We start from the raw sequence: 12600 nt of genomic DNA on the forward strand, positions 1-12600 counted from the left end.
AATTAATTTGTCCAAAGCAGTAATTTAAGACTCGAATCATCACTGAATGCTGTAATTGACGCACTTTGTTCTACATGTTCTCTCTCTCTAATCAAATCTACGTGACAACGCAAAACAATCTGTTCAGATTAAAGACGGGAGCATCATGTGTGTGTGAGTGTGAGCAGTTTCTTCGAGACAAGTTATGCTCCGCGCTGAAGCGTTCATAATGAAGGCATATGTTGTGTGTATGCGTTCAGACAAAACACACATTTTTCTACATTTGCAGCCTGGACGGGGGCCGGGTTGGCAGGTGCATCTGCTTCTGGTGGACGACGCTCTGCACTGATTGGCTGAGTCAGCACTGTACGCTCTCTGACAGATACATAGATCTCTGCACGCCTGCTAATATACAGCCTACATACAGACACAGACACGCAAAAAGAAAAAGCATGGTATATGCACTTACAAAGAATATAGTCACTGTAATGGATAACTTGGTGCAGTTGAATCAGGAAGACGGAGATCGTGGAAGTCTTAAGCAAAAGTATCGACTACAGGAGACTTCTGGTTCGTTACAAAGATCAACAAGTGGTCAGTGCATGGTGTCTCTGTTGGCGTATATTTATCTCTTTCAGAATAATGTCGTCACAATGGTTGTCTCCATAGAAAAGCTCTGTCTCAGTACATTGAGGACAAAGGCACAACCTCAGACCACACATTCTAAGAGTCAGGACAAAAGACCAACTTGCAATCCATGACCAACAGTATATTAAAACCGGAACATTAGTTCTCTCAGAATAATGTCGTCATCAAACGAACAGAGTGGCTGTCTCCGTAGAAACGCTGTGTCTCTGTCTCGGAACATTTAGGACAAAGGGCCAACCAACCTCGCAACTAGACCAAACGCCCTAAGAGTCAGGACAGATTTTTCCCCAACAGTCACAGCTTTGCATACACAACGATGATGCACATACACAGAGAGCGAACGCTACACTCACGTAACATACACAGCTTCAACGTAGTGAAGGTGATACTCTCAATGCTATACGTCAAAGGTCAGGAAGGAGTAATGAAGTAGAAAGCTCAAGGAGAAAGACGGCGAGAGGCAGAAAACAGGCAACGAGAGAGAGAGAGAGCGAGATGCATTGTTACGCGAAGAGCCGAGAGGGAAGCTTGTTATCAGAGATGGACAGATACGTTAGGAGTGGAAAAAAGAAGAGTCGGGGAATGAGACGTGAAGGATTTCCAAGAGTAAATGACAGGAGGAGGTGGGAAACAAAGAGGAGGAACAAAGAGAAGACATCCGAGCACAGACGGAGAGAATGAGACCATCAAGGTCGGCTGATGAGATACACCAACGTCAGAGTGGAATTATCTCCTCTGTCCTTCAATCATCTGTCCATCCCGCTGCCGCCGAGCTGTAAATGCCACGCTTTTGGCACTCGCACGCATATTTGGTGTGCGTGACGCGAGCCGTTGGTTTAAAGGGCGAGGGGCTCTTTCGTATGCGCCGCCGCTACCTTTTCGCAGTCACCTCGGCGGCATCACAATTACCTCCCGGTCTAATTGCTGCCGGATTTATTAAAGTTAATGAGCCAACCGGCCATCTGTTGAGCAGCCCCAGCGGCACAGGGGACGGTCGGCGGCGAGGGGCAAAAGACGCACACACAGATAAATAAATAAATAAAACTGCAAGGGCATTTTCCGGCTTGAATAAAAACCTGAGGGGGAGACAAAGAGATTCACTGCCAACTCCTTCCCTCCCCTCCTCCCTCCCCTCCCTGCAATCACACACAAGCTCTCGCAGCACTCCGTGTTTTCTCCACTCTCCCATACGTCTTGCATCCTTTTTTATGGTGTTCATATTTCAACTATATGGCTCTATATATGGCGGCTATATATATGGCATATGATTAACAGCCCTCAACCGAGTCTGTGTGTCCAATAAATCACAAATATATGTATTTTACAGACTTATATACTTCTCGGGGCTGGAGATGAAATTTTAATTTCAGATAGCGGTTCTGCTGCCGGCCAGTGTATATTTGATTTTTTTTTTTCTCCTGGTGGCCGACGGTCGGGGGGCTTCCTCTTAACTCCCTTTGTTGTGGCTTCACCCTCCAGTGGCTTTTCAAAAAGGCTTCAGAGACTCTGCAGGGCGCAAATCAAACCGTATATATATATATATATATATTTATATATATATATATGTGAGTGAGTGTGTATATATTTCTTTGTAAGTGTCCATTTGTCACATGCATGTGTTTCAATAAACTGAGCCCTTCGCTCTCAGAGTGAGAAGTTTTGTGACCGTGTGCGCCCGCAGCAGTGACTACTAACATCTAGATTCCGTTATAAATCCCTGTCAAGGTGGCGAGGATATGAAAATCTTTTTACAACAGGTGTACGTGTGTTGCAACCGATTATCCGTTTTGTCACATTTCATCTTCCAGCCAAATATCGCTTCCTCCTTCCCCATCCTCTCCTTCCAAACATCATCCCACCTCCACAAAAAGGGGAAAAAAAACATCTGGAGTGAGAGCCAGCACTAGTTATAAATTATTGCCTACAGCATTTCCTTTTTTTTTTTTTTCTTCCAAACACGTGGATCCAATCTTCTCCAACTCCCAAGGTCAGAAATGTGAAGGATTCAGAGCAGGAATGTGAAATTCACTGTGACAGTGGGAGCTATTTTTTCCCAGCTCCCTGCTGTGTAATTATAAGTACAGCACGACTGGATTTGGCTCCGCGACGAGTTTGGGCTCCGTGAATTTACTAAATAAATCCCCAGGCGAAGAGCTGACGACCTCAGACAGTAAATATCCTCTCGGGGGCCGATGTCACTCTTCACCAGTTGCCTTCAAAGGCACATCAACAGAAAGTCCACACTTAATTCAGAACACAGAATGTTCATATAGAGTTGATATTGATTATCAGCTGTGCAGGTCGAACATCTGTAATTTAAAAGCATCTTCCAGCAGTTCTTCTTCAGTCTGTATGTTGAGGGGAATCTTTTCCTTAAAGCAACACGGTCAAACGAGCTCAACCAATTGTCAGTCTGAGCTGTCAATCATGACGTCTAACTCCGTTTTTATAGAATCAAATAACTAATTAAAATCAAAGTGATCAGGAGCCTGATCAGAACCTGCACATACTGTACACCTGAACATACATCGGTGTGATAAGAACTACCTGAAAGGACAGAAACAATATTTGGAAAACATTTATTTTACGTCTACTTTGATTTTCTCTAGTTTGGTCCGTCTGCTAACATGGAGGAGGCGGGGTTTATGACCTATACTGCAGCCAGCCACCAGGGGGCGATATCTATACACAGTGTATGGTGTTAATTCACTGTCTAGGCAGCGACCACCATAGCCAACTCACAAACTGGCAACTCGGCAAGTTTTTATGGCTAGTTGGTGCTAGCATGTTTAAGTTAGTTCTCAAGCTAACTAACTAAAATAATCACAATGTACCAAAGTATCTTATAGGACATAAAAAAGAGCTTTGCTTTTGCCGTTTCTCACGTGAAATATGAGTATTCTCTAAGCTAGCGCTGAGTTTATGAGTAAGTAATGTTGAATCACTTGTTGTTGGATTCAAACTAACTACTTGCCCTTTGTAGACAGTAACCAATCAGCAGTGCTAACATGAGGATGTTTGCTAATGTTAGGTTTTTTAAATTAATTTATTTGTAACTTTTAACTTTGTTATGCTTGTACTTACATTCAATTAAAACTACAACAATTGGTTGAGATCATGAAAACTGTATTTGGATGGCAAAAAAATCCCAAAACACAATATATAAATATAGTAAAAAAAAAGCTACCCTCAATTTGGCCAAGTCAAACTTACTCCCATGGAAATACAGAAAAACATGATAAACATTATCTAAAAAATCTGCTGATAAAAACTGAATCATTACAGATGGACGCATGGACATATTGATCACTGTTGTATTATATGCTGGGGGAAATAAAGACAAAGATCAATTATTCTGACAATAAGCTGAGCGCGCCGCAAGTCACACATGCTAACCTCACTTTTCGTCATATTACATAAATGTCACATTGTTTCCAGCACCGGTTCAGAAATGTGTGTTGCATGTTCCTCCAATATAAACTATATTCTCACCTGAATGGATTTACCAGCATGAAATGAGAAACTACAACATATTGCCCTTTTATGAGACACAGGATATGAATGTATGCCGTCTCTGTTTGAGACTGTTTGACGAGACACGGTTGGTGGACTGTGGTTCCTTTGTGTCGTGTTCACTGGAGCTGAGACGTGTTGCAGCGTCCTACACCTCTGAACCGACACTGAAGTGAGCAGCAGTGCTGTAGGTGGGTGATTTTCTGCCCCGGGGCCGTTTGTTCAAAGAGGCTCCCATGTGACAGCCATCGCTGGCTCCACATGAAAAACATGGGCACACACCGTAACTGGAACATCCGTCCTCAAACCAGGGAAACAGCCTCATAATAAAATCACTTCCACTTGTTTTTCTGGATTCAAGAATGTTTTATTTTTTTGTCATTTCATTTAATGTTTAATGAAACCAAACTTTATTTTAAAAATGTGCCATTTGAGAACGATATAAACATAGAACCAGAGCCACCAGACAGGCACCGACCAAAAGACAGAATCAAAAACATGAGGTATTAATTAACTGTCCGCCTATCGATCTTTATTGGTTGCAAATTCCCCATGAAATTAGCAGATTGACAAGCAGTGAACCACAAACTGTTTCACCCCTGGGGGTCTGGGGCAGTTGTCTGATTTGCCCACTTTGCCCAGGTGGTAATTCAGCGTTGGTAGAGCGGCTGCTGTGCTTGTTAGTTTTAATTTATTGTTGGTTTTAGTCAATTTCTTGGGATTTGTCAATAACAATAAAAACCTAATATAAATTCTGTATTTAATGATGTAGCTGAGGTGCAATTAAATATTCATAAGCACTTAATTCTGCAGCAGTTGCTTCGTGGAATACTACAACAGAACATATGATTCGAATTTCACCCGTTTGCCGCCTGAAGGCGCGGATTAGGTTTAATTGTAGCTTTAATGACCTGCTGCTGTTAGCCGTTGACATTAATGTGACTGTATCCGCGTATGCTAAACAGCTAATTGTAAAGTGAAGCAGTATATATCCATATTTAGGAGTGAATACGAGTGGTGTACGTAATTAAAGTGTCGGAAGCTGCCATGACGTTTCCAACCCTCCAGCCAAACAAGAATATAAAAGGATTATGTTTTTTCTGCTGGATTGCACAAAAAACATGAATTGTGTTCAGTTAAAAAACCTATTCCCCACAAATTTTCTACAATTATCTTGCGTTCCTACTGTCCTACTACAGTTTTGTTAAAGTTCCTAAAAAACGCTCCAACTGCCTTAAAATGTTCTGGATGTTATGCTGCGTTCCATTATACCTGGGCACTCGGGGTTATCGGAAATACCGACCGCGGAGTCGGAAGTGGAGGGGCCACTTTGACAATGTATTTCATGTCTCAGAAACAATAATGAATAACTTGAGCCTTCATCTTGACTCTTGGACTTTTTCAAAATTTGGTCCAAAGTTTTCGATCTATGAAAATACCTATTTTCCAATATCTGCTATTACTTTGTTTGCTTCCTCTCCTTCATTTCCTCCTTCCTTTTCCTCTTCCCTCACCTACACACACCCGTGTCCCCCTTGACCCCCCCCCCCCCCCCTCTGTTTTCCAGCCCATGTAGGGGATTGATGGAGATATGAATCCTGTCATGCAGTAAATAGCATGGACATCGGCTTCCAGCCACGAGATGGGAATCAAGCCTGCTCCTTGTGCTCCTAACGCTTCCCCTCTTCCCCTCTTTCACTGCAACGCCCCCCTCTTCCTCCTCCATCTCTTCGTCTTCACCTGGAAAAGCGTTAAGTAGTCGGCTGTGGAGGGCGGCCGGCAAAGCCAATGTGACGCCTCCGCTGCCATCCCTCACCCTGACACACGAGCCGGTCTCGCCTTTCCCTGAACAAAAGGTTTTCCAGCGCATCACTCCTTGTCCTCCTTCAACTACATCTTTTTGCTCCGTCTCCTTCTCTGTTAATCTGCCTCTCTCTCTTCCCTACCTAATCCTGCTCCTCCTCTCCATTTCTTTGCGTTGCCTTTGCCGAATGAGTTATTTCCCCGCGTTGTTTCGTCAGGCATGCAAAGTGTCTCATCGCGGCATCATGGACAATGAGTCCCTCTGGCTCGCCAAAGGTTAATGCTTTGGATGATTGTAAATTGTTTGGCTATTTCAAGGGGCTGTGAAAGGGAGAAGTCAACCATAAAATTTGATCGGCTGCCTCCCTCCTCCTCCTCCTCTCTCATCCGCTGCATCCCCCCGTCACTTCCCTCCGTCATTCTAATTCTCCTTCTCTCAATCTTTGGAGTTTATTTTCCCTTTTCAACCTTCACCTTCGCGGCTCCATCTTTTCCATTTTCCCTTTTGATGCTCAAACGAGTTGAGAGGTGATGAGACTGAAATCGCATACCTGTCGTCCACCGTGGCCTCGTCCCACATTAAGGGAGGATTTTCCCCCCTCTCTCTCTTTATACCTCTGACCACAATTTACAGCATGCGACTGCAGTGGGGAATCACTTGGGCTTGTCTTTAGAGGAGTAGAATGACCTGCGTTGCGCTCTCATGGTTATCATTAGGCCCGGCTGGAACAGACAGCGTCCCCATGTCGCCCTCCATAAAGCAGTGACCCCTCAACTCTCTGAACAATAAAGGCTCGTCTGGGAGGCTCAGTGGGCCGAGGCGCGTCTGTTCCCCGTCCCTCTGTGGAGTGAACTGAAGTGAAGTTACACAGGGTTTGTTTTCTAACACGATTATTACACGTCCTTCGACATAAACGACTAAACAGGTCATTTATCATCTCCCTCCAAAATAATTGTTTTTTGACCTGGTGCCCTTGTTGGCAGGACTATAGTTTTGTCTAGAGTGGATGTGAAACTGGAACGGCCAGAAGGTGGGAGAACCTCACAAACCCCGACTTCAGAGCGCCGGGTTCCAAGGTATAATGGAACGCAGCGTGAAAATACCAACACAGACTGAAAAGCCATGAAAGAGCAGAAACAGGACTCTGCCCGGACCGGATTGGACGGGATATCATTTGGACCGGACATGAAAGTCACGTATCTCCGTGCAAACTTTAATCAACGTTTTTATTTTTTTAGAAGAAAAGAAAAATGAACCACATGCTTTGTCAATTTATCCAATTTAGAAACAAGAGAGCGATGTAACAGATCAAGAGGAGTCACTGTACTCGGAGACGCAGTGAGGTGGAGGAAATTAAAAGTTTCTCAAGTCTAATACGTTAGAGCTAACGGCTTATTAGACCGGAGTTACACTAATTATTAGAGCAGATACAATTACAGTCGCGGAGACAAACTGAGATAAGGACGAGGGGGACATGGATTGATAACCGGGAGACAGAGATGGAGACCCAGGGAGAGGCGAAAGAAAGGAAAGAGCGTGAGATAAAGAGACGGAGAGGATGCATACAAATGAGCCCTTTTAGCTAATTAGCATCGGCGCAAAGAGCCCTGTGAGAGTTGGCCCCTGTGTGCTGCAGCTGCACAGTGGCCCTATAGGTGGTGGGATCGAGTCCGTGGCCACGGGGGCTCGTGAGCAATGTGTGTCATCACCGAGCCCCATCAGTCATCAGAACAAAGGAGGCACGCGGGTCAAAAGCAGCGATACGCCGCCGCCGCCGCCGCCGCCGCCGCCGCTGCACCTCATCTTCTCCTCCACCTCCTTTTCCTGTCCTTCTCTCCCCATTAACCCCTTCCTCCTCATCTTCATCCTCCTCCTCCTCATCACCACCTCCTGCTCTTCCGATCCTATCTCTTCCCATCTTCTTCATAACCGTCTTGTTCCTTTGTGTGCGAGTCAATTAGCTGGCCCTTTAGTTTTGATTTATGGACCGCGGACCTCCTATAGCCTAATGGATTGCTGTGAATTAATATGCAGTGTGTGTGTGTATGTGTGTGTGTGTGTGATAAATTAAAGAGCAGGAGACACAATAGAGGTCACAGAGAGGCACCACTTCCTATATACCACAGTGTTTAAAATCCGGCTCCAGATTTCCATCTGTCAGTTTGAAAGAAATTATCAATCTGTAATGTCGACACACACACACACACACACACACACACACACACACACTCAGTAATGGATTACGAACAATAACAGAGTGACTGCCATGCTCGTTTAGATGAAGTGTCTCAGTGGAAATAATTAGGAGGTTCATAAAGATCAGGAGCGGCGACGGTTATTGTCTGAACAAAAGGCGTTATTGGATGTTAGAGCGACACACTCGCAGGCCATTCATCACTTCCTATTTTTCCTCCCTTTGTTGACAGAGAACAACACGGATATTAGAGACACATTCTGCCCCCCGAGGGGCGGGGTTGCTGGGAGAGGAGGTCACGTTAGGTGCAAGTATACATCACCATCATCACAGTCATCACCATCATCATCATCACCACCATCACCATCATCTGACTTCTGTAACACACTCTCTCTCTGACCAGAGGCTATTTACGCCAATCCAAGTCAAGAGGCCTCGTGCTGGTGGTTTATAGTTCACCGGGTCATGAACTCTGCAGTTGCCACATCAGGCAATGTCTGACAGCGGGCACACACACACACACACACACACACACACACACACACACACACACACACACACACACACACACACACACACACACACACACACACACACACACACACACACACACACACACACACACACACACACACACACACACACACACACACACACACACACACACACACACACACACACACAGAGCAGTGTATCACCGGTGTTAGGTGAAAAACCTTTCATCTCCACAATGTCCAATGTCTCAGTGGGGAAAAAAAATCTTTGACGCATCATATCGTCAGATAAATGACTTCTTCCCTCAAAGTAAATCATGTCCTCTCCAAAAAATATGAACCCGGGGTTCAAATGCTCTTGTTTCTTTTCCTGAATTTTTAATAATTCATGGATCTCGATAAAAAAAAAAAAAGTTATATTAAGTGGACTGAAATCTAATACTGGGATCAGTTTGGTGCAGCTTGATTGAGAAGGACTTTTTTGGGCCTTGGCGGATGTTTGCACTTTATACTGAGAGCCATTCTAGTTAGTTTATTATTTGAGTATTATATGAGTTTTATACATAGACTGAAAATGAAAAGGGACGTAGTCACCAGGTCCGAAAAATGAAACCAATGCTGAGGTGTCCTGAAGCCTGTATTCTCTGTACTGACCAGCAGAGGGCGACTCCACTGGTTGTATCTAAAGAAGTCTATGAGAACACGATTATACTTCTCACTTGATTTATGACGTCAGTAAACATTTTCCTGATGAGTTTATGGTTCAATCTGTAGTTTCAAGTCTTCTTCCATACAGCGCAGTACATTAACAGTCCAACAGAGGACTTCCCAGTTTGGGAGTGCATCTATATATCCATCAAAAGCACCATATGTATTGGGGTGTGTGATTGACAGCTGGTCCTTCTAATGGGTGCATGGTGTAGGTGGGCAACCAGTGGACGCGCTCAGTCAGACCACAACCCCCAATTCTAAGTCCGGTTGCAAAAGAAACAAGATGGCGCTGATCAAAATGCGAAACTCAAAGCTTCAAGATGGCAGATCACAAACAAAAGGGTGACGTCACGGTGGGTTGACACTTGGTTTTATATACTGTACAGTAAGAGAGAGGGACAATGGCCAAGTCACCGGAGCACCAGTCTCAACGTTCAGACAGATGTAGTCAAGTTAAAGTCGCAATTACCGTTTCACTGGAGGGATGAGGAAGCATTCAGCAACAGCATGTGGCGGCTTTTAAAGGTTTAAAAGGTTCGGCTGCACCTCGGCAGTAACAGCGGGTAGTAAAGCATCAATCATGAACTTCACCGTCTCCACTTCAACTCCATGGGAAAAACCTTTGCAGTCTGCCATTCCCCAGATCTCTCTCCCCTCATTTCCTTCCCCATCTCTCTGCTGTCAACTCTGACACAGAAATAATCAACGCCCGGGAAACAATAATTAAAAGAAATTTCAGAGGCTCTAATTCTAAAGGACTAAATTAAAAGACATATAGTGATTTGCATAAATTAATATTTGAACACCTTGCTTCCAATCATCGAGTGCACGGTGAAAGAAAGAGTCAAACGAGGTTTTTCGCGCGTCAAGAATAAATCACGGGCGCCGCGTGACGAACTCCAATGATTCCTCGTTTCCAGACTGATTAACCATGAGTCACAGAAACTCGGAGTGCTTTTAATGAGCGTTAAGACCATTAGAGTCGCTGAGCACACAGTGGACGATATTATATCAAACTTAAAATCAGGTTAGAGGATGAATCAGTGCTCACGAGGGGACGGGCCAAGGTACATACGTGTAATGGCAACGGCCCGGCAGCAGTAGATGTATAACTGCCCTGGAGGGGCCACTGATAATACTCAATCTAACCAACCTCATTAAGGGGCCGTGTTTTTTACCTTCTCCATCTCACCCCAGATCTCTGCAGCCCCACCGCCACCGCCGCCTTCATCAGAGGTGATGAAAAAGCACTCGTCTAATCGTTTCTCTTTCCACGTGCGGCGGCTGCAGAGTGTGTGTGCGTGCGTGCGTGCGTGGACACCGAGCGCAGAGATTATTAACGGTTTAATGGCTAACGAAGCCTGACAGGTGCTCCTCTCGCCGAGATTAAGGACCCGGTGGGTTAATGGCGGTGTGGGCGAGATTGTCATAACTCACAATAAGGCCATTAAAGTAATATTACTGAGAAAGACTTCGGCTGATATGGGGCTCAACTCCCCGACAAGGTGGCATTGGGCAGAAGGCTCCTGCCATTTCTCAGAGACGACGAAGACTCTCGTTCGCCTGCAGCTCAGAGAAAATGGGCTTTGACTGGAGAGGAATCTGAAGAAGAAGAAAGTGATGAAACAAAGGACGACGTGAAGCTGCTGCTGCATGGAGCCATAAAACACTGGTGTCAATTATTCATATACAGTTATTTCGAAAATCTACCACGTGATTGGCTTTGAAATGATACCGCCTTACTTAAAGGCATCATGACATGGTGATTTAAAAAAAAAAAAACAGCTTTCATTTAGTTTATCATCTTCTACTTCTTTCCTTCCTCCCTCCAGGACAAAGACGAGCACATTCCTCCACTCGCAGGGAAACACTCATCACCGGCCGAATGGGGGAGGAGGAGGAGGAGGAGGAGGAGGAGGAAGGATGGAGCTCCGACAGCCTCCACTGGAAGCTCACTACTCCCCTCTGGTGGTCAATGTGGAGCAACTGCAGCAGCCGGGAGCCACAAGAACAAAGGAAGGAGGGATGAACAATAGAGCCGAGAGCAGAAAGCAGCAACAAGCTGAGACGGCGAACGGTCCAGAAGAAGCAGGTTCCTGTTGCATTCACTTTTTTTCCCCAGAGGGAAACGTTTTTTGAAGCGTTTATTCTTTCTCCTCCTGAAATGAGGTCATTGTTGATTTGACAATAAGTCCGTGGCTGCGGTTGAAAAGGCGTCCTTTGTACAGGGAAGCTTCCTCACCGGGTGAAAATGACCCTGAAGTATCCGAGTGACAGTGACGCTAAGAGCTTCTTCGAAATCTCAAGCAAAGGTGCTTCACTTCTCCCTTTCTTATCTCCGCGAGCAAAAGGAAACACTGAGATGATGCCGTCACATAATTTATTGACTCGCGTCGCAAAATTACATAACCTTGTTTAAGGGCAGTCGGATTCTCTCGTCTTGCCGAGTCCTAATGGATTCTCCTTCACATCTTCCCTTGACCTCATGATGAGCTTCTCCATCGAGGTCAAGGAAAAGTGGTTAGGAGAGGACGTAGGGAAATTTTTTATCATTTTTATTATGTGACTGCAAGCCCGTGTGGGGAGGAGCTTGAGGCTTCAGGACTTTCACGCAGGAAGCCGCTGGTCGAGTATCACAAGACGTTGTTGCTTTCATCCATCACAGTGTTTATTTGTACGAATGTATTTTAATCCGGATCACAACATTTTACTACCTTTTGTCCATGAACCCGACCAACCAAATCTAACTTTACTGCATTTATGATTGTAACCATGACAACATAGTGAACTCCTATGGGTTTTATCACGGTTGAAGGACTTTGTTGTTATAAAAACCTTCGTACACGGGTGTGAATGTGACTGTTAATATCAAATATGTGAAATGTTAACCAAGGACACAAAACCACCACAAAGAGAAGAAGAGGGGCGTCGTGGGGTCACAGAATGGGGCCACGTGTTGACGGCGTGGCTACGGTTCGACTGCCCTCAGAGTTGCATGTCAACAACACGTCAGAACAAGTCTAAATAATCTTTAACGTGACAAAATGACCATAAAGAGACACAAAATACCTCCAGATGACTCTCTCAGGAGCATGAGTGAGGGGGGGTTGTCTCACAGTCTGTCACATGGCTTCGGGCTATTTTAAGCTACACAGCAGTGATTTATAGATATTAATAAGAAAAATAATACACTTTTTTTTAATAAAGCACCATCATAAGATAAAACAACGCTCAAAGTGCTTTACAAGAAAAGGTAA

The 12600-nt window shown here is 44.7% G+C and overlaps 1 protein-coding gene across 1 annotated transcript in view; it reads right to left on the reverse strand.

Annotated features, from left to right (window-relative positions):
- Positions 1-12600, reverse strand: part of pomgnt1 (protein O-linked mannose N-acetylglucosaminyltransferase 1 (beta 1,2-)) — an 81270-nt gene that overhangs the window by 31368 nt on the left and 37302 nt on the right. The gene's annotated exons all lie outside the window — the stretch shown is intronic.

The sequence above is a fragment of the Scophthalmus maximus genome, chromosome 13, assembly GCF_022379125.1.
Source record: "Scophthalmus maximus strain ysfricsl-2021 chromosome 13, ASM2237912v1, whole genome shotgun sequence".
NCBI lineage: Eukaryota > Metazoa > Chordata > Actinopteri > Pleuronectiformes > Scophthalmidae > Scophthalmus > Scophthalmus maximus.